Source organism: Neomonachus schauinslandi, chromosome 14 (assembly GCF_002201575.2).
Source record: "Neomonachus schauinslandi chromosome 14, ASM220157v2, whole genome shotgun sequence".
In the NCBI taxonomy this organism is placed as follows: Eukaryota; Metazoa; Chordata; class Mammalia; order Carnivora; family Phocidae; genus Neomonachus; species Neomonachus schauinslandi.
The window spans coordinates 53,242,347-53,268,480 of NC_058416.1; the positions used below are offsets into that span (position 1 = coordinate 53,242,347).

Here is a 26,134-nt window from a genome sequence, read left to right on the forward strand (position 1 = left end):
CTTTGCAGTACATACAGTGGATAATGTATATTCTGTCAAGGAGAAATACATGTGGGGGAGTGAGCTCTACAATTAAAAAAAAAAAACCTGATTGTCTGACTAGAGACGGAAAGACAGATGCATTTTACAGTTTTGATGATAAGTGTGCAGACACACATAAATTGGATACAACCTTCTAGTAGCTAATGAAGAGAGAGCCTTTAGGGTTCCAATAGGAAAATAACAACAGGCATCTGTCCACTGGACATCAGATTCACTTAAAAAATAAGTCATATTCTTTAATAATTCATTAATTTTCCTTAAATGAATTAAGCTTGTTTTGGAAACCTTTGGGCAAACACTTTTTCTTTCTTTAAAAAATGACTTCCATAGAAAACATCTCAGAAAAATCTCATTTAATTCAAGTGTGAGTCTCCTTCCCAGATAGGCGAAGGAAGTGTTGCAGGGTCCTCTCCCAGGTGTTTCACTTCATGGAATTTGAACAGGTAGCATTTATTAAAATCCAACTTTTACCAAGTAAAATGTGCAATCATAACAATGAGACACGTCCAAGATTATCAAGTGACTGAGCAAAGAAATTTTAGCTTAAAGTCTTTTAAACCTTTCTGGTCTTTGTCACATTGCAGAACCAGACCCCAAAACTCTCCTCTCCTCAATTAATAAGAACATGGCTGCCTCCAGTGAAAAATGATAAAGAAAAAGCAATAATTAAGTGATGGATTTGCTTCAAAATGTTAAACAGAGTTACTATATGATTTGGCAATTCCACTCTTACTCATATATCCAGGAGAAATAAAAAGCATGTGTCCACAGAAAACCTTGTACACCATTATTCACAATAGCCAAGAAGTGGAAACAACCCTAATTTCCATCAACTGATGAATGGATAAAAAAATGTGGTATATCCAGAGCGCCTGGGTGGCACAGTGGGTTAAGCATCTGACTCTCGGTTTTGGCTCGGGTTGTGATCTCAGGGTTTCAGGACTCAGCCCTGCATCATGTCTGGGTCTGTGCTCAGTGGAGGGAGTCTGCTTGAGATTCTTTCTCTCTCTCCCTCTGCCCCTCCCCTCTGTGCTTGCCCATGCTCTCTCTCTCTTCCTAAAATAAATAAATCTTTTACAAATGTGAAACATCCTACAATGGAATATTATTTGGCATTAAAAATAAATTAAGTATTGATATATGCTATAACATAGCTGAATCATAAAAACAGTATGCTGTTGAAAAAGCCAGTCAAAAAAGATCACATATTATCTGATACCATTTATCTGAAATATCCAGAATAGGCAGAATCTATGGAGATAGCTAGTAGATTAGAGGTCACCCTGGGCATGGGGTAGCAGTACTGGGAGGAGAATGCTAATGAATAAAAGGTTTCTTACGGGGGTGATGAAAATGTTCATGTTAGATTGTAGTGATGTTTGCACAACTCTGTGAATATACTGAAACCATTAAATTGTATATTTTAGATAAGGGAATCTTATGGTTGGTAAATTATATCTCAATACACATATTAATAAAATTATTAACTTGTCATGGAAACACTGCCATATAGTGTTTGTAATGATAAGAATTAATTATATGAAATAAATTCTGCAGAAGGTAGCTAGGGAGAAAATGGGAGAGTGTGAGGATAATACCAAATGTGGGAAACCCTTGGGGGCCTATGAGCCATAGACTTACCCAAAAGAACCATTTGTGCTGGTGTTTAGTCAGAGCTAATTCTCAAAAAAGAAAAAAAAAAAAACCCAAATCAGACAGAGTGAGAGCAGAAGGAAAAAGAGAAGGAGGATTACAATAAAGGAAGAGAAGGAGAAAGAGAAGAAAGAAGAAAGGAAAAAAGAGAAGGAGAATAAGGGGCAGACTTGTTTTTGATTGATAAGGGCAGATGATTCAAGGGAGAAAGTAGGATCACAAACCTTAATTCTGTTGATATACTATCAAATGATCTAGTTTGAGAATAAAAATAAGCTCTTTAAAGAAATCAAGAGCTTGTAGAAGGACAGTTTTAAAGTGTTCATATTAAAGGAGCTTGTTACAGACATGAGAGATGGGTTCTCCATCAAGGACGAATACAGGTAAGTGATGAGTGTCTATAAGAATTGCACCAAGAGGGCTAAAGCACAAATAAAGTGAAGTTCATAAATTGCAAAAGAAAAAGAAGAAGAAGAAAAAAAAAACATTAAAAGGAATTTAAAAAAAAGCCAAGGACAGTTGAAAAAAAGAGGCCTTTTAAAAAGATGTGAATTGGAACAAGTAAAAGAACAAGGATAATCCCAAGCCTTGGTCCAGATGGTATAACGGTATAACAGATGATGATGAAGGTGGAGGAAGGGGAGGAAGGGCAGTGGGGGGGGGGCAGGAGGAAGACGACAAAACATTAAGCTCTCAAACTCTCTCATTTTCTCCATCAAAGAAAATGATCTACAAGATGGAAAGTGTAGAAGAAGAAGAAGCAGCATGGTGAAGAGAGCTTTGAATTCCAGGAAAACATCTTGTATGTGCATGACTCATAAGTTTATATTCTCATTCCAGATTTCCTATAGGAGCTTTTGGTACTTGACAACTTCGCTTAGATACCTCACAGCACTTCATCTACAGCAGCACCTACCAAATCAAGTTCACTTTCTTCTCCCTCCTCCGCTGGCCACTCCTGACTGCAGCTCTTCCAGAGCTCCCCACTTCAGTGAATGGAAGCCCCATCTTTCATGCAAGTCAGAAATGTAGGTTTCATTTTGGACACTTCCCTCTCCCTCTACATCACCAAGTCCTGTAGATCTGGAATCTCTGGACAGTATCCCACCTGCCTCAATATCACCATCACCACCCTAGTCCATCCACCATTGTCTTGCACCTGGAATACTCTATTTACCTTTTGTTTCTTCTGCTGCTGCTTTACTTGTCTTTTCACTCCATCTAAAGGTATGTTTTCAGAAGGCAAAGTGGATATCAGTTTTCCCTGTGTCTACCCCCTACACACAAAAGCATGGATATAAAGATTCAAATTTTAAACATGACCCCTCAGGCCCTGAGTGATAGAGTCCTGCCTATCTTCCCAGACTCATCTTGCACCGTCTTCATGACCTAGCCACACTAGATTTATCTCTGACCCTTTTGTTTTTTCCTGCCTTTGCATGATTCCCTTGGCTCATTGTCTAATTTACTCTAGCTCTTTCTTCAGACCTAATCTCAACCATTACTTCTTGGGACATGCTTCCCTGAACTTCTTAAGTCAATATGTTATTAGAGTATCATAATCTCCTTTATAGGTATCGAGAAAAGTGGTCACTTGGGATAGGTTTGCAGTAGGCTCAGAAGGTGCGTGGGCCACTACACTCTTGGCATCTTTGAAGAGACCTGCTTGGGTTGAGTCTCTTAGTTAAATGAACTATGGAGAGACCTGCCTCTCCATTGGTCACTCTTCTAATAAGGCAAGTATGGAGAATGCATTGCTTGGAGGAAAGGCAGGGAATAAACATTCTGGGCTCAGGGACCCAGCAGTCTGATCTTAGGTGCAAGGTTTTTAAGAGTGTTAAGAAATACCAGTTGCCCATTCCCTAGAATCCACAGCGGCCCTAGTCCTGTGGGGAGCGGAATTCAGCCAATTCCTCCCAGTAAAGAAAATGACAGCACTGACTGCAGACAAGGGGGAGTTCCCACCAGTTCAACAGTAGCTCTGCCATGCAGTAAATTTAAATTTACTTGTGCAATTGAATTTAGTAATATTTATCTCCCTAATGACAGATAATAAGGAGCATGAGAGGAGGAATCATGTCTGTTTCTGATCATCATTGTATCCTTTGCAACTACATAGGGCCTGGCAATAGTACACATTTAATAAGCATTTTTTTTTTAATGAATATAGGAAAGAGCTCTTAAATTGGCAGACTGTGGTGAGAGGGTAATGACAGTATAATTGCTACTAGCAAAATAATTTAAGGCATGTATTCGGTGTTGGGAGTCGGGGCGATTCTTCTTGTTTATAAAATCCGACCATTCTCTCTTTCCTTGGTCAACATGGCTGTGATGTCACTACTGCCTGGTAGATCCCCTATTAGTCTGACACATACATTTTGCTTAGAAAATTTGCTTGCAGGATGTTAATTTAAAATATCATAAGATTTATTAGATTAATAAATTAATAGAATAAATTAATTTTCTCAATAAAAATGTTTTCCTTTTTAAAAAGACACACCTGTAAACATTAAGCTTAAGTTTTTGTGCCTATGCAAATGACATTTTTATGTACTCAAGGAACTTTTTGTAGGACTCCAGAATCAAAGTGGCGAATCTTAAAGATTGTTAAAGGAAATGCAGTAAGACAAAGATGGACAAGGCTTTTGAATCAACCAAAAGATAACAGCTTGATGGGCTTGAATTTATAATGCAGCATCATCCTAGAATAGGCTGTTAAATAGAAGGTCTCTGAGCACAAGGAAAAGCAGCCTGGGATTATGAAGAAGTAGGATGCTAAGCTGACTGTGCTTTGTTTTTATTTATTTTTATTTTTTAAAAGATTTTATTTATTTATTAGGGAGTGAGCACGAGAGAGTGAGAACACGAGTTGGGGGGTAGGCGGGCAGAGGGAGAGGGAGAAGCAGACTCCCCACTGAGCAGGGAGTCAGATGACACGGGGCTCGATTCCGGGAGCCCAGAATCACGACCTGAGTGGAAGGCAGATGCTTTAACCGACTGAGACACCCAGGCACCGCCCTTTATTTTTATTTTAGAAAATCAACTTGGTTGATAAGTAAACACATGCTCTGAGCTTTCTTATGCAAAGTCATCTTTGCAGAAAGAAAACAGAAGGAAAATATTTCTAAATGTTAACAGAATTGGTTTTCACAGAAACTGAATTTTCTCTCTTCTCCTCCTGGCAACAACAAAAACAATACAACAAAATGAAGACAAGCCCACAAATCACATTTTCAGCAAAACCAGCAGAAAATCCACAAACTCCAAAGCCAGAGTCCAGCAGAAAGCCAAGGAGGGAAGTCATAATAATGTGGTAGGTAAGAGGGACAAAGGGGACCTAGATGTAGCAGAGCTCAGAAAGCTCTGTCAAACATACAGTCCCCCCCAATAAGGACCTCAGTCTGAAAGGAAAGAGCTGTGGAAAAGTCTGGGACTAATGTAGGTGGTGGAGAGTAAGTGGGCAAATCTCATTAAGGGCCAGAACAATTCTTTCTAAAAATGACTGTATCATTTTTGTCCCCATGTGACAGGCAGCCTGTGAGGTCATCCATGAAGTAATTGAGGGTAAAAAGAACTAGGTTTGGTCTGAGAGTCAGAGGATGTGGGACTCCATAGATGCATCATATTATAAAGAAGCAGTTTATAACTGTAGCAACAACAAAGAAAGCCCTTGATTCTTGGGAAGCTACTGCCCACTATTCCCTCCAAGGGAACCTTCTGATTCTCTAGGAAAATACAACTCAAATAGGAGTAACATAAAAGGAATACACATACAGGTACTATAAGGAATATAAAAAGGGGTAGCCACAGATGTCTTATAAAAATGCACCGGGAAAATATGTGCCATAAAGCATAAACCAAATTCAAAAGAATAATTAATGAAGCACTTACAGCTATAAAAGAAGATCACAAAGAAGAATAATAAGAACTCGGGGAAGAAGTGAGAATACAACAGAAGATTGCTGGTAGACAGCTGGAGGATATGAAATAGGAACTGGCAGAATTGAAGGAAAGGAAAGGAAGGGAAGGGACATAAAAGATAAAAATGAAAAACAGCAAAGAAATGGTGCAGAGAGAAAAAGAGAGAGAAGGATTAGAGAAACAAGGAAATATATCCAATATGTGCATAGCTGTAATTCTGAAGAAGAAAAGCAAAGCAATAGCATAAAATAATTATCTTAAAATAATTCAATAAGGGTTTTCTGAAATAAAAAAAGCCCAAATATATTTAATGAAAAGGCACCCATTTTATCAGTGAAAAGGCATCCAGAATGGTCAACAGAAAGATATAGCCTAGAAAAACTATTGGAAAGAACCCTTTGGCAAAAAGATAAAATCAGGTTAAGGGAGAGAAAATGAGGTTGACATCAGATAACCCACAGAAACACTTAACCTCAGCACATACCAGAACAACATCACTGAGATATCAATCCCAGAGAAGAGGGGTCAAGGATCTTCTATCTAAGTCAAGCTCTCCTTCAAGTATAAAGACTCAAGTAAAAATATAGCTTTGAACATGTGAGAATTTGGGTTATATTGCTCAAACAAACCTTTCTAGGGGAAAAAATAATAGAGGACAAGCTATATACAGACATGATGCAAACAGACAAATGTCAGCAAAGAACCAATGGCCAACGCCCCCATGTTCGTTGCAGCATTGTCTACAATTACCAAGATAAGGAAACAACCTAAATGTCCACTGATGGATGAATGGATAAAGAAGATGAGGTACATATACAATGAAATATTATTCGGCCATAAAAATCTTGCCATTTGGGACAGTATGGGTGGATTTTGAGGGCATTATGCTAAGTGAAATAGACAGAGAAAGGCAAATACTGTATGATCTCACTTATATGTGGAATCTAAAAAACCAAAAAAACATAAGCGAGCTCATAGATACAGAGAACAGATTGGCAGTTGCCAGAGGTGGAGGATTGGGGGTGGATGCAATTGTTGAAGATCAAATGTACAAACTTCCAGTTATAAAATAAATAAGTCCTGGGATGTAATATACAGCATGGTAACTATAGTTAATAATACTGCATTGCATATTTGAAAGTTCCTAAGAGAATAGATCTTAAAAATTCTCATCACAAGAAAAAAATTTTTTGTAATCATGTATGGTGATGAATGTTAATCAGACTTACTGTGGTGATCATTTCATAATATATACAAACACCAAATTGTTATGTCTTATACCTGAAACAAATTTAATGTTATATGTCAATTATATATAACCATATAATAATAATAACTGACCAACATGTAGTTTAATACATTTTAGAGGAGGTTTGTCATCTTCTTCATGGATTTAAAAGGGATGATCCAACATTGCACAAAGTTCCTGTGAGCTATTTATCTGTAGATACACTTTAAGAATCCTTTTTCTATTTCTAATTTGTCATAATTTTTAATTAAATCATTAATAGTTGTTGAATATTACAAAATATCTTTTTTGTATATATTAAGATAGTCATGTGTTTTCTCCTTTAATTTCCTAATGCTGTGAATTATGTGAGTATCTTTTCTAATGTTAAGCCTTCCTTTCATTATGAAATAAATCCCATCTGGTCATGTTATTTAAAATTATTTACAATTATTTATTTTATTGATACACTTCTTAAGAGTTTTTGCATCAGGGGCACCTACGTGGCTCAGTTGTTTAAGTGTCTGACTCTTGGTTTCAGCTCAGGTCATGATCTCATGGGTGGGATTGAGCCCTGTGTCTGGCTCTGTGCTCAGTGGGGAGTCTGCTTGGAGATTCTCTCCCTCTTCTTCTGTCCCTCCCCCCAAATGAATAAATGAATCTTTAAAAAAAATTCTAAAACAAAGAATTTTTGCATCAGATTTGTGAAAAAAATTGCATTAAAATTTTCCTTTTTCAAACTGCCCTTGTCTAAGATTATATAAATCCTAAAATGAATTTGGCATCTCTTTTGTTCAGATCTCTAGAAGAACTTTTGTATGACAGGGATTACCTCTTCCTTGCAAATTTCCTAGAACTCTTTGGGTCTGGTCTTTTTTCTGAGTAAATTTTAAATTAATGTGTCAATTTCATAAATTGTCATGGATATGGTTTCATTTTTTTTTTTTTAACACCAGGGAAAGGATAGTCTCTTTAAGAAATGACATTAACAAAACTGGATAGCCACATGCAAAAGAATAAAGTTGAACCATTATCTTACAACATACACAAAAATCAACTCAAAACTGATTAAAGATTATACATATCAATGTCTACTTAAACTTAATGTCCCATCTTTTCATGCAAACTGTGAGAACCTTGAACAGTGTAATTCTATTTATATCCCCATCCTTTATGTTATTGTCATATATTTTATATCTAAATACATCATAAACCCCATAATAAAATGTTATAATTTTTACTTTAAACTATCATTTGCTTTTTGATGGAATTAAGAAATGGACAGGGTAACTTTTATATTTATACACCTTATGGTTTCTGTTTCTATCACATTTTGAAGAATTTAATTTCCTAAGAAATTAATCACTTAAGTTTTTAATATATTGGTATGAAGTCGGTTTCTCTTCTAGTCATATGATAGCTTTAATATCTACTGTATATTTGTCCTTGTTCTTTTCTACATTCCTACTAGTTGTTTATGTGATGCTTTCTTTTTTTCTGTTTGGTGAGTTTATTCAGAGGTTGCTCAATATTATGAGTATTTTAAAGAACAGCAACAGCACAAAACTATTCACAGTGATTATCTCTGGGTGATTTCTATGATCTTCTTTATTTTCTTATGTAGTCTAAAAAATCTCCCCAATAAATGTATCTTAACTGTATGAACCTGCCCCATAATACTTGATTTTAAAAAAAGATTTTATTTATTCATTTGAGAGAGAGAGAGAGATTGAGCATAAGTGGGCATGGGGAGGGGCAGAGGGAGAGGGAGAAGCAGACTCCCTGCGGAGCAGGGAGCCCGATGCGGGGCTTGATCCCAGGACCCTGAGATCATGACTTGAGCTGAAGGCAGATGCTTAACTGACTGAGCCACCCAGGTGCCCCAATACTTGATTTTTAAAAAAGAAATGAGCTCACAGATACAAAGAACAGATTAGTATCATTTAATAAGATGAAAAACTTGTAAATATAATAAAGCAGTATAGACTGGATAGGAGGTTCATAACTTGAATGAAAAACTATAGGATGGTCTGTAGTTGAATGCATAAGCCTCTGTTTTTGGCCCTGTTCTGAACATTTTTTTAATTATTAACTTTGATGATGATATATTAGACACTATTATGAGATTTACAATATAATACATCTTGGGAAAATATTTAAAATATTGTATTTCAGATTTCATATTCTCTAATTTCAACAGCGAAAACTCTTTTTGGTAGTCCAAATGGCACTTTTAGGTGGGTGAATTGGAAGCAAGCTGTCCCTTCCTCAAGATTCTACTGCCTTTAGCTGGAAAATTATAGTAATAAATAACACTAAGATAACTCCTAATATAAACGGTGTTCCCTGGAGTTAGATAATGCACAACCTACACAACAGTGAGGGCTAGCCCTGAGCTAGAAAGATATATTCATATCTATAAGGTGACATTTAATAAAGAGAAATATGATATTTTACATTATGTCAAACCATTTAAGTGTACAGCTCAGGGTGGGAGAAACATGTCAATGTGATTTTCCGTGAAAAAATGGCGTACAGATTTTACCTGAGTGTAAGACAGGGTCTGGCACGACTGCTAGACAAGCTAGTGCACTGATAGAAGGAGAGTGTTCATATCTAAAGATTTTCAATGAACGTTGTGAAGTCCAACTGAAATATTGTTCACACAATTATATCACAAGTTAAGAGGGATGTTGCTTTTCTTGGAACTAGATATGATTTGTCATTTGGGATGCTGAAAGTGCTTAAAGTCCAGTTCTGGACTGCTGAAGAATTGCTGAAGGAACTAAGTCTTTTGAAGATGGAACAATGAAGACTTAGGAGTGAATAATAAATCATGAAGCATTTGACTGATTGCCCTGTGAAAGACTGATTGATTTACTTCATATGGCACTTACATCCAGGTTAAAGGAAGGTGGATTTGTATTACAACAGAGAAGAATCTTCTAAAATGGTGTCAAGACTGGAAACTGGTACTGGGTAAAAATTCAGATAGTCTTTCTAGAGGTCAATTGGTAATATGTGCAAAAATCCTTCACATTTTGCACACCCATTGACTGGGCAAATCTAATTCTAGGAATTTCTACTGAATAAATAATTTGATACTCCTTGAGTTATTTGTAACAGTGAAAGATTTGGATAGGTTACTAGATAAAGAAGAGGAAAGGCAAAGAGAGAGAGAGAGAGAAATAGAATGGGGCAAAAGAGAATGGGGGAGAGGATGAACTCCATGAAACAGAAACTACTATTCTAAAGATGGGGGTGGGAAGGACAGTGAGATATTATTAGAAAATTGCCAGTCAAAATAAGGTTGAATGCAGGCCACTGAGGCAATGGCCCAATTTTTTTGTTAATTAGATGAGAGAATTGTGATTGCTAAAATAAAACTCAGATTGAGGATCTCTAGTAAAGTGAGGTCAACAAAAATAGCTAATAGGTGGGAAATTAGTCATTTGAAAGTGAAGCAACCTATTACAAATGGGTGTTAAACTGTTTGTAACATAGAGAAAGGAAATGGATTCATGTACAGATTATTATGTTATACTGCTACATCGAGAGGGTTTCAGCATGTAGTTGCTACGGAGATGCTTTTTCTAGAAGTGTGCACCTGAAGTTTGACAATAGTCCAGACATTTGTGATTATCTCCATCTGAAAATGACAGAGCAAAAAAGTCTCTGCAGAATAATTATTCCAAATTAGAATATTTAAATTATTTTGAGATACAAAGGTGTACTTGTACTTTTTTTTTTGAATTGAAGAATAGTGCATAACATTTGGAAATACTAACCAGAAAAAAAGTTTCTACATTTTATTGAAAAATATTTTTATGGCATTATTCGTAATGGTGAAAAATTAAAAAAATTTCAAATATTAAATAATTGAGAAATGAATATTCTGACCATGTTGTATTAGCATATTCAATAGCTACGCATATTTTCTTTAAAATGATAGACATTAAAATAAATAAGCATTTGTTAAAATGATAAGCACATGTATGCATACTGATGAGTACAAAATGATTTTTACTCTAACACTTTAGGAAAACTACTGGCACATCCAGTAGTTACTTCCTAATTGCCAGATTCCTTTATAGACTTTTTATTCCTTGTCCAACTTGACCAGTCTTTGGTAGCTGACCTCGTTGAACTTTCCCTTTCTTGAAATCCTCTTCTCCCTTTGCTTCCATGCTGTTTTGATTTCCTTTCTATCTTTCTGGATCTTTATTATTTTATTTTATTTATAAGAATTTATTTATTTGAGAGAGAGAGCACAAGCAGGGTGAAGGGCAGAGGGAGAAGCAGACTCTGCGCCAAGCAGGGAGCCCGATGCAGGACTCGATCCTGGGACTCCAGGATCATGACCCAAGCTGAAGGCAGATGCCCAACCAGCTGAGCCACCCAGGCACCCAGCTCTTTATTATTGCTTCTCTTTGCTTCCCGTCTGTGTGTTAACATCTGTGTAGCCCGGGAAACTGGCCTGTATTGCCTCATCTTCTACCTTACACATGCCCCAATGTGATCTCATTCACTCTCAAACTTGGCTCTACTTGCCACATGATAACCCTGTTTAAACCTTTCTACAGTCCTGACATCATCCTGAACTCCAGAATCATACGTTCAGCTCCCTCCACTCTATCTTCCTCACCTGAGGATTTTTGACCAATCTGACACCTTTAAGGTCAGGTAGAGAGATTATCTTGAATTCCCTCCATCTTTATTGCTTCTCCCCTAGTCTGAACCACAGTCATCTCTTGTCTGGATTATTGTAAGAACCTTCCAAGTTGTATTTGAATGAATGAATGCTTGCCTATGGGACATCTTCAACTGGATATTCTAAAGGCACATCAGATTCAAAATGTCTAGAACTAAATCATCTTCCCCATCCAAATTTATTTTTCCTCCCATATTATCTCTCTCAATTGGATATGTTGACATGCCCCCAGTTTTTCAAACCATAGACGAATCATCAATACTCTTTCTTTCCTGACACCTCAGTCGTTCAATGTCCAAGTCTAGGTAATTCTATATATTTTAAAAATGTTTTCTCCTTTTTAAAAATTCTTATCATCAGTATCCGTCCCCCTTCCACTATAGTAAGAGCTCCTTGAGGACAGGAGTCATGTCTTTTCAACTTTGTATTCCTAGTCCTTCACAGAGTACCTAAATTATAGTTAGTGCTCACAAGTGTTTGAATTAAAAATTGTATTATGTACCACAAAAGGCAAAAATATGTATAGCACATTGATTGCAAATGTGTAAAATGTACTTGTTTACATTTATAGATATTGGAAGGAGATTTCAAGTATATAAAGAATTGGTGTTTTACTATAAAGTGAATAATAAACATTTTAAATGAAAAGGAAGCAGCAAATATGGAATTCATAGGCAAAGGGGAAGCTAGACCCAACAGTTAAAAATAGTTTAAATGGTTTAAAATAGACTAACTTAATCGTTTTATAGTCTAAATAGTCTAATAGTTTAAAGAATCTAACAGATACAAAAATTGAAAATTCCATCTTTGCATAAAAGAAGTCTTCAGGGAGTACTGCATATATATGGTGGTCTCATTTAGCTGATATGCCCTGGATGGATGCTTTCATGTACTTTTCACACAAAGTTTACAAAACGGTTAGGCTTAAGAAGTATATCATGTATTAGGTGGTAGATCATGTGGCGGGCAGAATAGGGGCTCCCTGAAGATGCTCACATCTTAATCCATGGCACTTGTGAAGACGTGACCTTCCATGGCACAAGGGACTTTGCAGATGTGATTAAGGTAATGATCTTGAGATGGAGAGATTATCCTTGGTTATCTGGGTGGTCCCAAAGTCATTACAAGGGTCTTTGTAAAGGAAAGAGGGAAGCAAGGAGAATCAGAGAAGGAGCCCTGAGCACAGACACAGAGAACAGTGATGCTTTGCTGGCTTTGACGATCGAAGAAGTAGCCGGGAGTAAAGGGATATGGGCAAGGCCCCTGGAAGCTGGAAAAGGCAAGCAAATGGATTCTCCCATAGAACCTCCAGAAGGAACACAACCCTGCTGATCTGGTTTTGGCTCAGTGAGATCCATCTCAGACTTCTGATCTCCAGTACTATGAGGTAATACGTGTGTGTCTTTTTAAGCCACTAGGTTGGCGGCAATGTGTTAAAGCAGCAATAAGAAACCAACACAGACACTTAGGATTTCATCAAAAGCCTGACTAAATATCGTTGTGATCTCCAGCTGTAAGATTTCCTCGGTGCCTTTAAATCTGGTCTCTTGTTTCAGTTCACGTTGCTACCACCATGTTTTTAGGCTTAATACAAATCATAGCATTAGTTGAGGCATTACATAATGTCCCTTTTCCAAGCGTTGTTCCACACCTTTTACACTACATTAACTCATTTAATCCCTTCAAACCCCCTATGTGATAGGTATTATCTTCATATTCCAGAGGACAGGAGAGGTTAAGTAACTCACTCAAAGTTGCATGCTCAGTAAACACAGGGTTTGAGCACAGCTGTCTGGCTCCAAAGCTTCAGAGATAGAGCATTTCAAATGGGGAAACCTTTCTTTTCTATCCTTTCTTTCTAAACCACAGCTTGAAATCCTTCTTCCTATTAAGCCCCCATATTCTGTGTTCAAGTGTCTATGCTTCTTCTTACTTTTTTTTTTTATTAAGGATTTTATTTTATTTATTTGACAGAGAGAGACACAGCGAGAGAAGGAACACAAGCAGGGGGAGTGGGAGAGGGAGAAGCAGGCTCCCCGCTGAGCAGGGAGCCCGATGCGGGGCTCGATCCCAGGACCCTGGGACCATGACCTGAGCCAAAGGCAGATGCGTAACTGACTGAGCCACCCAGGCGCCCCTGTTTTGTTTTATATTTATCTAAGAATCTAGTTCCACTGGGCTATGAGAGTAGGAACTGCTTTTACAAAATTTTGAATTTCCCTCTCCTCTCAGCTTCAACCCTTATAGAAGGGAAATCCTCATTTTTTGTCATTCGATCACTCAGGGAAAGCTTCTTTACAAATAAATCATATTACAAACTTGACTTTGTAATAGGATCTCCAAGTTCCAACAGAGGAATTACTTATTTCAAGTAATATGCACCCATAATAACAACTCTTTAAAAACCGCACATTCCTCAAATTAGTCTAAGATTATAACCCAAAAGGTTTTTCTAATGAACTATTATAAGGAAAAAAGGAAGTCATCCATTTAAAGTTTTTAAGGAAAAACGACCTAATTTTAATGATACCATAACCTCAACTTGTTAGTGGCTTTTTTTTTTTTAAGATTTTATTTATTTATTTGAGAGAGAGGGAGAGCACAAGCAGGGGAAGTGGCAGGCAGAGGGAGAAGCAGGCTCCCCACGGAGCAGGGAGCCCGATGCGGGACTCCATCCCAGGACCCTGGGATCATGACCTGAGCCAAAGGCAGATGTTTAACTGACTGAGCCACCTAGGTGCCCCTGTTAGTGGCTTTTTATCTCTTTGGGGGACATGATAAAAGCTGTGGACTTTTCTCCCCAGCAGGATGAACACAAACACCTTTCCTCCTTGGCTTTTTAAGTTCTAGAGTTCACTGACCCTGTAGAGTGCACTCTTGCATGGTCTAAATGTCCATAGCCCCAGGCTAAGAACACTTGAAGTAGGGGGATGGGTATGCCCTGCCTTTCTACATCTGAGTTCTCCTTAACCCCCCCACCCTGCCCACTAAGGGGTTTCCTCAAGGTAGGATTAATTCAGTCATCAGTCAAGCTATTCCTGAGTTCTGCTTCTGGGCTGCCTCAGCCCAATGAATGACCTCCCCGCAGATGCTCTAGTCCGGGGACCCCTCTTCCTCTGAGGGTCTGAATCAAGGAATTCTGCCTTAGGAAGCTCTTCTAGAGAGGCGGTTTCCAGAAAGTGAGCTTTCCAACTGGCCTGCCACCAATAGCATTTTTCTGGCCTACTGGGCTGAAGCAATCTCTTTCTTTCCAGGCCTCAAAGATGGCCAAAGAACACTTGTTTTCAGAGAGTAGTATGAGAAAATAGGGCTTTTCAAGTTTGGTAAATAAACAAATGAGGCCAGACAGCATGTTTTTGGTAATACCAGTTCCCTTAAAACAGAAGCCTACTTTAAAAAGTACATCGTGGTTATCATTCCATGAGTCTACTGCCTATTATCCAAGTAGGTAATTATTATTTATAATTCAGAATGGTGTGCATAAGTCTCACACTGACACCCATAGATCAGTACATTAATTTTTTAGCGTGCAGTGGGAAGGTGTGAGATTCGCTCACCTCAGTGAATAGGGTTAAATTAAACACTGCCCTGATAACCCATAATTAATACTCTAAGGGCCTCTCTAGAAAGCTCTTGCCCTTTGATCAAAGGCAGAAGAATCTGAGTTGGTCAGGAGTGGCTCAGGTGCAACTATGAGGCCAACCATACCTGTTGGTGGGGAGGGGAGCCTGATTGGTGCCTGCTGTGTGAACGGCCATGCACATATTACTATGCATTGTCAACTTCTGGATCTATTTGCACCCAGATGCAGTTCTTAGAGGTGCCAACAGGTCATAATTTACAAATAAATGTGAATGGGAGAACAATTTTGCATTGTCCAGGGGAGAGCTTCAGCCCAAAGCTCCAAGAGCATGAGTGGAAATATTCTAGGTACTGCCTGGTGGGCTAATGGCGAGCCGGGTACACAATACAGAGTAGGAGCAGAGTAGGGCTCCCGGGCGGGACAGCGCCAGGGCAGAGGGGAAGAGCAAGGGAAACTGCATGAGATGCCCAGCACAATGTCCTGTGCACAATGACTGACGGATACATGGTAGCTGAAATCTGGGCAAATCCCAAGCTCGTCGTCATGTTTCTAGTGGAAAGTTGCTTTTACTTACTGAAAACTAGCTCCTTTATAGAATTTACTCCTCAAAATAACTCCCAAGGTAAGTATTTTGCAACAGAGGGGCTACAGGATGAGTGGAAGTGGCTTACTTAATGCCACATAGTGAGTGAGTGGAGGACAGCTTTCACGCAGGACAGCCCTCATTCCCTGGGCCTCCCCGGGCCCATGTGTGTGAGTGGAAAAGGACTGGCTGGTTCTGACACCTCTAATCATGAGCTATCCCAACAGGATGTTACCTTCTCTTGGCAAAGCACAAATCTAGCAGTAGTCATTATATTAAAAACAACTACTAGAAGTCATTATATTAAAAACAACTAGAACAATGCTGTCCAATAGAATTTTCTGCAACAATGGGAGTATTTTATATCTGTTTGTCCCATAGGGTAAACACCAGCCACCCCTGACTGCTGAGCACTAGCAATGTGGCCTATTGTGACAGAGGTACTGAAGTGTGTGTTCTTATTTAACTTTAATTAATGTAAATTTCAATAGCTATTTGTGGCTAGCGGCTGCCATATTGGACAGTATAGAACTAGACTATTTGCTTTAAAATGACCATCTGCCCAAATTTCCTTTGCTCTATCCCTGACATGTTTATCCAGCCTCCCAGTACACATTTTTAAGAAGCTCTCCCCCTAACTTTGGATCTGATGCCTTTGTTAGGAAGAAATCTTCCTAATCTAACAGTAGCACCTTCAGATATATGAGCTGGGGATAAGTTCAGTTTTGGCATAATAAACCCATTCATTATTCCCTGGGGCTACCTCTTCATATGCTCTCTCAGGACTCCTCTTGTGCCTGTGAACTTTTAGGTCTCCAAGGGCAGACCCAGCTGCATCTCCGTTCTCTGGGTGCATGGTGTTGAATGGCCATCTACAGAATCCCACCATCCCGTCTTGCTGGCCTGTGGCTGAGCTGAGTACCAGATGCGGAATGAATGGGAGGATGCCTCCACTTACCACCAGGGCTCTGCTCTCTGCCCAGATTTCTTCTAGGGGGCCTGGGCAGCCCCACTGCCTCGGGGGCCAGAAGCCTAGTAGTTGGGCTCAGCCTGGTTGATATCTGATGCCTTCTAGGCCTCTCTGGGGAGTTTTTCCCTGTTCTTTCTTCCCTTGTACCATTGCTCATCCTTAGAAATACTGCTCAGAGAGTTAAATTGTTTGGGTTTGGCCTCCAGGCTAAATGTATCCTTCATCTTTGGGAAATTTGAGTATTTTAGAAAAAAATATCCTATATCATTTTGTCAACTACAAACCAAATCCTGTCCTTCATTTACTTATTTTCACAAGTTGGGTGGGCGGCTACCTTATGTGTTGTGTCCCTTTCCCCAAACTGGTCTTTCCTTTCCCCCGTTGATCTAGTCACCTCTCCCAGATTTCAGTCCAGGTCACACAGTCGCTAAATAAATCTCGGTCAAATGAAAGGCTTGTTGAGAATGGCAATTCTATTAAACCACTTAACAAAAATTTTTATTATACACTTATGATCTAGGTAATGCAAAGGGACTACATATTTTGATAGTTGGGTGGATTCATCCCTGGTTGAAGCTAAGAAATACAATGCTACATTCTATTCATCCATTAATCTAATTAAATGCAATTAAATTGGTGTGGTTTAATTTTAGTGAATTCTTAACATTTCATTCCTATGCATGAGGGTATTTTATAAAATATTGAACCAAGAGAAGGTGGAGGCTATGGGACATATTAAGACTGTATCCATTCCTTCAAATGAGTTTCATCTGGGTTTAAACAAAGAGGGGAGGGCATTAAGTAAGGGCTTCCTAGAACACTGAATTACCTGCAGTGAGATATATGTACATGAGGAAAAATCCCAAATGAGTTGAGAAGTGGGATAATACAGACTACATTAACTTTCAAGTTCATGACTTAACTGCATTTTATCAGTTCTTTTATACTGATGCATTTCTGAAGTCTGACCATTCCATATTGTTACGTATTATAAGAATTTAGTTTAAACTCTACTAACATCCCCGAACAGCATATATTTATTGGATATATGCAGCCACCTCTAAGGTGACATACATGAGTGCTCTGCACTGTATATTATACGACTCAATCAAGTTATATGTTTATAGGTAATTAAGAAGCATTCTAAAGGTAGACCTATAGGGGAACTTACCTTTTCCTTAAGATCTAGAGTAGTAATTTAACAAAGAGTAAAACTGGTGAACTTCTTAAATATTTAGTTAACAACCTGGGATATATGGAGCTCATGCACCAAAGCAGAATTCTGACTCACAATATGCGTGAGGAATAACACTCTGGTCTCCCAAAAGGACAAAATATAAAGTCATAGTGACTTATAGAGGAATTGGATTTGGGGATTCCTAGTTCATTTCCTCATCATTTCAGTGAAATCACTTCTCATGGGCGCAAACATCCCTACATTAAACCAAGCAAAGGATATTAAATAGGCATTTAATACTGCATTTATTTGGACATAACTTTACAGTGTTATCAACAACATCATAACTACAGTCAGGTTGGCAGTCTCAAGGGGTCAATAATGTTGTTTCCCATTGAAACAAATAATAATCAAAACAACCTTGAGAGATGGTTGTTTCATAGATTGAGGTATAATTTTCCAGTTACATGAAATAATATTGTTCTACTACAATTTAACAGTTTGTCTGTCTGACTTTGTAAACAAATCTCACATGTTCCTTGCTTTCTAACATGGCCACTTTCCAAACTAGACTTAAATTTATAGCCAGTCCTAGAGGCAGGTTCTGTTTTTTCACCATAGTTCATCCTTTTTTAAAAAAAAGATTTTATTTATTTATTTGAGAGAGTGAGAGAGTGGCAAAAGGAGAAGCAGGCTCCCTGCTAGGCAGGGAGCCTGACATAGGGCTCAATCCCGGGACCCGGGGATCATGACCTGACCCCAAGGCAGACACTTAACTGAGCCACCCAGGTGCCCCTCACCATAGCTGATCATTTTTAAAATTGTTATTAAAATAGATTCTCATCAAGAAACAATCCTTCAGGAAAAGAACAAATGGAATATTTCCAAAGTAGAGGCAGCATGATATGCTGGAAAGTGAACAGATTTTGGAATCAGAGCAGGGTTTAAATCTCCATTATGTCACATACTAGTAGTATAATCTCAAGCAAATTAGTTACCCCATTTTGTGTATAATGAGGGTATGAACAGCTACCCCACTAACTTTCAGAAATAAGGACAATATATATTAAGCATAGGCCCGTAGGACTTTTTCAATCGCCTTTTCTCTGCCTTCTTTTTCTCATTGCCATCATTCGTTATCACATGCAAGAGCATCTGGCATGTAATGGAGATGAGAAGATGCTCAGTATGGTGCTATGGAAAGGAATCAAGGGCCCTGTGTGTTCTCAAAAATGTCAGTTCCTCTCTCTGGGTCACAGGCAAGGAAGAAGGTATGAGGTGATATAAGAATTTGCCTGTCAAAGCCAAGAAGTGGTTTTATAGTGTGACTCAATCTGGAACTCTGGATGCCCCATGATCGGCTGTTTTCATGGATGGGGCACCAGGACTGCAGCTGGGGAGAGCTGTTGTTGCTAAACTTACCAACCTTGGGATAGCTACCTAACATGTTTTGGACTTTGATCAGGGTTTTAGCAGGGCAGTGGATTGAGGGGGAAGGGATTTGGATTTGAATCCTCCTACTCTTGCTTCTATTTTAAATTGTTTCATAAAGTTGGCTGCATCTGAACAAGAAATTCCATGTTTCAGAAGTGTAAAAAGCACTGGGCTAACTGGCCATCGAAGTTCTTTCTGACACCTGCTTCTATTGACTGTGCACGCTTGCTGGGAATTCATAAAGAAGAAAGGCACAACGAGATGCACTCTCCAGAAACTCTAGCCACAGACTAAACCACAACAAAATTAGACCTAGTCAGTGCCTGGAGTAGGAAAAGCAGGGGTGGGGCAGGCAGCAGAATTTCTTGAACACACAGAATACCAAGATAAATGAACGCCTGGTGCTACATGAGTGCGGAGCGCTGATGTGAGGTAAGAGGGACTGGGAAAAATCTCCTGCTGGCCCTGCTTCTGCACTGCTCTCTACACTTGAGGAGCCATGGGCGAGCTAGTTAATTTCTCCAGGCCTCAGTTTCCTCCTTGTAAGTATGGTTTTGGGGTAGTCTTCCATTCCCAGTTATATAATAAAATAGCTACCTAAAAAATCAGGGAAGAAGAGAGACGAGGAAGACAGGAACAAGAGAAAGCACAGCTAAGCCCAATTCTCTTGTGCTCAGTAGGGTGCAGGGGATGGGGAGGTAGAAGTAGGAAGCAGTATAATTAACCTCACATAACTGATTTCTGAGGGTCACTGCAGTAAGATCAGTGAAGGGCGTTATTAAGGTCTTGCCCAGCATGCACACAGTCTTCCAGGGAGTTCCATAACACCACTCTGTGAGATGGGGTGATATTACTGATGGGTGGGGCATAGAGGACAAAGAGAAGGCAAGCAAGGTCAGTTTGGAGGAGAAACAAGGATGGAGTTTCCAATTTCCTACCATGGAACGGCCACAGGTTATCTAGATTTACCAATGGAATCTAGTAATAGTTGGCTTTGGGATTTTTTTTAAAAAGCAGCATGAAAAGTCAAAATATGTATTTTTAAAGAAGCATGAAAGCTCATAGGAGACATTTTTGATTGATTGTTCAGTTCATGAGATCATCTGGCATGAAATAAAATGTTTCCTTTTCTGTGCAGCAATTGCATAAGCCAAATATGGCAAAGCGACCTACACGACAATTTTCGGCCTATGGATCTGAATTTTTATAAGCCTCACCACACACCCCTTGCAGAGGGTTCTTGTTTTTGGTGGATTTGTTTCACCTCCTTTGTGAAAGCCTTAGAGAGAAGGCAGCAAGCAGGAAAAATCAGCTATTTATAGGTTTTTTTGACGAAAAGTGTCTGCTCAGCGTGCCATGGAATACTTCCAAGAGGTGGGAGAACAGGAAACTATCTAAAATCAACTGGAAGGCTGGAGGAGTGTTATGGGGGAAAGATTTTACATGGGAATCATTTTCAGAAAGCTCAGGTTTCATTTGCAAACAAATGACAGTTACTTTCACTGACACCCCCTGAGTTATGGAAAAGCCAGCTAAACTTGTACTAGTTAAGGAGAGAAAAAGAAAAAAAAAAGACATTAATTCTCCAAAGATTAAACGTAGTTGGGATTTGTAAAGGGACTTGAAAGGCTCACCTCTCTCTGTACCTATTTAGTGCTGGCAGGTGGCCTATGTGTAGCTAGCTTGGGAATGGAGGCGATTCATATGGGACTTTGGGCCTGAGCAAAAAAGAGAGGTGGACAAGGGCCTGTGGTCATCTGCTAGCAGTGGCAGAAGAATGCCCACCCATCAAAGTCGTGTGCTGGAAATACTCCTCAGAACACCTGGATGAGTCATTAAGGGAGGCAAATGGATAGAGTCCCCTTGTAGACAAGTTCCATAGCTGTTGATTACACTTGTCCTGTTGACTTACCAAAGCTGCTTGGAATAAGGCAGTCTTGGCAGACTTAATGTATGAAAGCAAAAGCAGATCTTCGTGAACAAACTAAAGCTTCAGGAAGCCACAAGGATTGTGTTCTGTGGGCAAATATAAGCCACGGGAAAACCTGACCCACTGATGCTGAGCTGGCAAAAGATCTACCCTTTGTGACCTTTTCATCTGTGGACAAAAGCATCGTGTGTTCAGTTGGAACATGGGCAAAGGAGCCTTGAACCTACATGGGGATGAAGACTGACTGGCATCTGATGCTGGGAGAGAGCTTTCCTTTACCAGGGAATCAGATGTGCTCGACATAATCCTGGTTTAATGAAAGTTGGGTCAAGCAAAATATAAAAAGTGTTATGGCACATGAAACACGTGAAGAAGCAGTGAAGCATTTTGATGTCTGAAGATTTGTAAACCCAAAACATTTCACACTGTTTTTCGTTTATTGCCCAAATCAGAAATGAATTTTTTTCTAGGACACAAGCAAACAAAAGAGTCATCTCATCATGCCCATTTTACAGGTACAGAAATGGAAGTACTAAGTGAAGGGAGGCCAAAATCATGTTGGAAGTCAGCAGCGATAGTAAAGCTAATGGGGCACCTGAAGCCCTCATTTTCATCTGTTAGACTCTACTGCCCCCTTCAGTAAATACAATGATAAATGTAATCTGATAGTTCCCTAGACTTGGGTTACAGTGTGGCTCTTAGATTGGTCTCTGTGTTGGAATCACCCCAGAACGACAGATTCAGAATCTTTTGGGTTGATGTCAGAAATCCTCATTTTTTAGCCACTTTCAAGGTGATTGTTGTGCACATAAAGTTAAGGAATCATTGTCCTAAATATTCCAGGACAAAGCAAGTGGCTATGCATATATATGATTTTACACTTATGGTCCCAGCTATGTTAGCAATTTTTATCCCAGAAAAGTAAGGTGAGAGGTGTGGGGAGCTGGCTACCAAGATAGTGTAAGATCCAGAGAAAGTACATGGTCTTCAGAGACCAGTCCCAGAACTCCGAGTGTAGTGCTTAAAGATGACATATCCAAACATGGGGCATTTCTGCTCCATTTGTCCTCCTTTGGTACATGGTTTATTCATAATGAGACCACTGAGATGCAGGAAGGACTGACAGGGATAACAGGAGAAATATACCTATTTCTATTTTTCAGAAGTTAAAAATTTACTACCTTGACCCATTAGTAACCACAGAATTATAAATTGCAGGTAATCATTTAGTTAACAACTGTTTTCATCTCTTGTGAATCTTTTAAGCCATAAACATGCTTCAAATCTAAATTTGAGATCAGTCTTTCCTCCCTTTGTCTCCTTGTGCCTTGACCCCACTGCCTTAAAAAGATGTGGTAAGGATGGGTAAACTAGTCTTTGAAAAGAGCCTTAAAGGTTTGCACAGATGTGTGAGACATAATGTGAAAAAGAACAGGGCTGTAGCTGGACAGTGAGTATGCTGGTTTCAGCCTGCTACCGACAAGATGACTGATCTTGTATCAGCCAAGGTGTCTCCCTAGGGTTTATTTTTGTCATTTTTAGGAAGAGGGTGTTGGACTAAATAATCTCAAAGAATTCTTCCATAAGGTGATTATTAGATGAGAAATAGGTAGGCAGGGAATTGCTATATCCACCTTGCAAGGAGAAATTTGTAAATGAGATGGTATACGAGATGGCCTTCCAATGAGGAGGTTCTAAAATGCTAACACTATCATTTTTCTAAAAACAAAAAAAACAAAACCTGCTTGATTCTTTACACAGATTTTAGGCACTAGGAGAGTAAAATCAGGGAGCAGTTAGACAATTCTGCAAGCCAATATTAAACAGTGGGAGAAAAAAAAAAGCAAGCAGAGCAGAAGTCATTTCCTTTCATTGTTGTTGGATGTCTCTTTGTATGAAAGGGATTTCTCCTCACACCAGGGAAGTAGGACACCCCTAACTGGTTTATACTAATGGTCTGAGATGAAATTCAATAAAATCAGTGTAAAGGCAAAGTAATGAGTTTTCTAGTGAGATTTTTGAAAAATGTGATTCCCCACTTTATAGTCATTCTTCTTCCATGGACATTGTGAAATTGTGTGTTTACAGTGGATCCTATGTCATGAATCAGAGATCAAAGAAAGCATACATATAAATGCAAATTCTGAAGTATGGGTGCAGGGATGTCTACGCAGGTATAATGTGTATAGATAGATCTGTACACATGCATACTACATATGGTAACACTGGACTCCACGTAATTCTGCTTCACAGACAGTTCTGTGATGTCACAAGACTGAATTTGTAGGAAATTTCCTAATTCTGTGAGAACAGTGAGTAGAAACTTCAACTGATAGAGAATAGTGACTTCAAGTGCATGAAAGAAAAAATCTACTTGTCTAGACATCTTATTTTGCAAATGTAATTAGAAGTTTCTTTATCTTAGAAATGGAAACAAAGTAGGGTATACTGCTTAACTTGAGCAAATAAAAAAACAACTGTTTTTAAAGGTAGTTTTATATATTCTTATACTTAAAAGACCAAAGAATCACAATTTCCTTGGTCATACAAATGTTCTCAAAGAAAGAAGAGTTAAAAAATACCAGAAATAAAAAACTGGTCAAAAGCAACACAAGGAGCAAGATGACATGCTTCTCTTTAAACTATATTCCCTCTTTTACCTTTGTTAATTGTATAATAGCAATTAATTCATTCTTTATATCTTTACCTTTTAGCTAGAGGACTGGGTTCAAGGAGAATAAATCATTCATTGAAAAAAATTAAAGCACACCTCCCACCCCCACTGTGGTTTCAGTCTAAGAATTTATAAAAACATTTAAATATGCATTTACAAAAATAAACTAAAAAAAATTTCCCCATGCCATAACGGTGTTCCAAATGGCAGTTACTAGGGACAGAACCTAATGATAGGGGATGAGCAAGATGATCATGAGAATCAGATAAATGAGCCCTGGATGGGAAGTTACACACACATATTATTTTTATCCAATGGGAGAAGTTATGGGTTCAAAGTTTCAAATGAGTAATACAAATCAGTGAGGTCACATAACTCTTTGTGGATATCATTGTTATCTTGGTTTTACCTGAAAAGGCCAATTTTAATTTTTCTCTACCAAGCTGGCAAATGACAGAAAAAAATCTGACCAAGGGGTATTATGGTTTGAACCACGTGAAGTTCTGGTTTCAACTGTTTAGACCTAAAAAGATGGAATTTCTCCATGATTCAACAGCATACTAGGAAGCACAATAACCTACTAAGAGAGGTTGTTGCCTTTGGACCTAAAACAAATAGTGAAAACCTAATCTAATCACCAAATCAAAGCCAACTTGGTAATACTGCATATATTTTTTAGTAGCCCCTATAAACTCTCGAACAAAAGACCAGTGTGCTCTACCATTCACAGATCACTGTTTATGTAAAGTTGTGCAAAGCTATGATCTCAAGTGGACAAGAGATTATGGATGAATATTTCTCCAGAGAATGTGAAGGATTACCTGGAGCTTTTGCCTTTAATTTGCAACCAAGCAACCTGTTTTCTAAAGAGGATAGAGAAAGAGGAAATAAAGGCCACTGGCCATGAAGAGATCCAAGGCTAATTTTTTCTCTTCTGTGCTAACCACCGCTATACCTTCCATTAGTAGATTGGACTCTGTCTGATCAGAAAACATGTGTTACGGAACCTTTGATGGTGGCTAAGTACTTTAGAATAATGAAATTGCAGACCAAGAATCATAAAGTTTCTTTAACAAATTTTAAGAAGGATTTCCTATTTCTTTTTTGAGCTTCCTTTGGCTACCACTGACTCTTTCTGGACCCCTGCTTTCTGACAATGTTTTGCCAATTGTCTCCCCCACATCTCCACTATTATTTGGATATGGGCAATAGTGAGAATTAGAATGAGAGAGAATTACCAGGATTCTGCTAGCTGCGCGTTTGATTCTACATTCAAAGTTAGGATCAGGCAGAAGTAACCTTTTTTTCTATCAACAAAGAGGATATATTTACTAAGATTAGTGAAAAAACAGGGAGAAGATTGTGTAAGCCAAGAAGGAAATACATTCAAGAATCCTGACACTCCTTAATGTATTATTAAAGCAATTAAAATTAAAAATAAAGAAAATTATTAATTAATGTGGTTGACGGTTTTTTTTTTTTTAAAAAGGCAGCAAGCAAGCATTGCAGTAACCAAGTAACCTAAGTCACTAGCAGAATTGCTCAGCACTGTCACACATTTCACATAAATAGTTTTAATTGATTTAATATAATTTAAATTGTTCTAAAACAAGAGGAAAGAAAACCTCAGCCAGAGAAGGAAAAACTCCCACTAGGCAAAGATTGAAATAATCTTGAACAAAATTTTGAAAAATAGTTGTACTTGCACTGGAAAAAAAAAATCCTGGGTTCATGCATGTTATGAATGATTCTTCAGTGATCTTTTGTGGAGTCTAATTTAACCAAGAGACAAAAAACAAAAACAAACAAACAAACAAAAAACCCCAACAAAAAACCCCAAGAAGGAAGGAAGGAAAAGGAAGAAAAAGGAAAAAAAAAAACACCCAGCCTTCCAGAAATTTTAATTTTGCAGAGGAACAGTAAGCATTCAGGAAGCATTCAGGATCCTTGCCATGGAAAACAACTGATCACATTTCAATGAGTAGCCACACAATATCCTCTAATAGCACCTAGCATCTTAGATCAAATGTGTCCATGAAAGATTTTATGTAGCCTCTCTGGAGACACCGATTGGTAGGTATCCAGTGTCTCAACCTGTTTACTTACCATCTGTATATACATTAGTTTATTAGCTCTTTCAGTCTTACCAGCTATTATTTAGAGAAGACATAAAATAACAAAAACTATCCCCTCCCCCCAAAAGAAAACCCCACTCAAACCAACAACAC

The 26,134-nt window shown here is 38.5% G+C and overlaps 1 protein-coding gene across 6 annotated transcripts in view; it reads right to left on the reverse strand.

Moving 5' to 3' along the window:
* Positions 1-26,134, reverse strand: part of DLGAP1 (DLG associated protein 1) — a 313,149-nt gene that overhangs the window by 280,780 nt on the left and 6,235 nt on the right. The window lies entirely within an intron of this gene.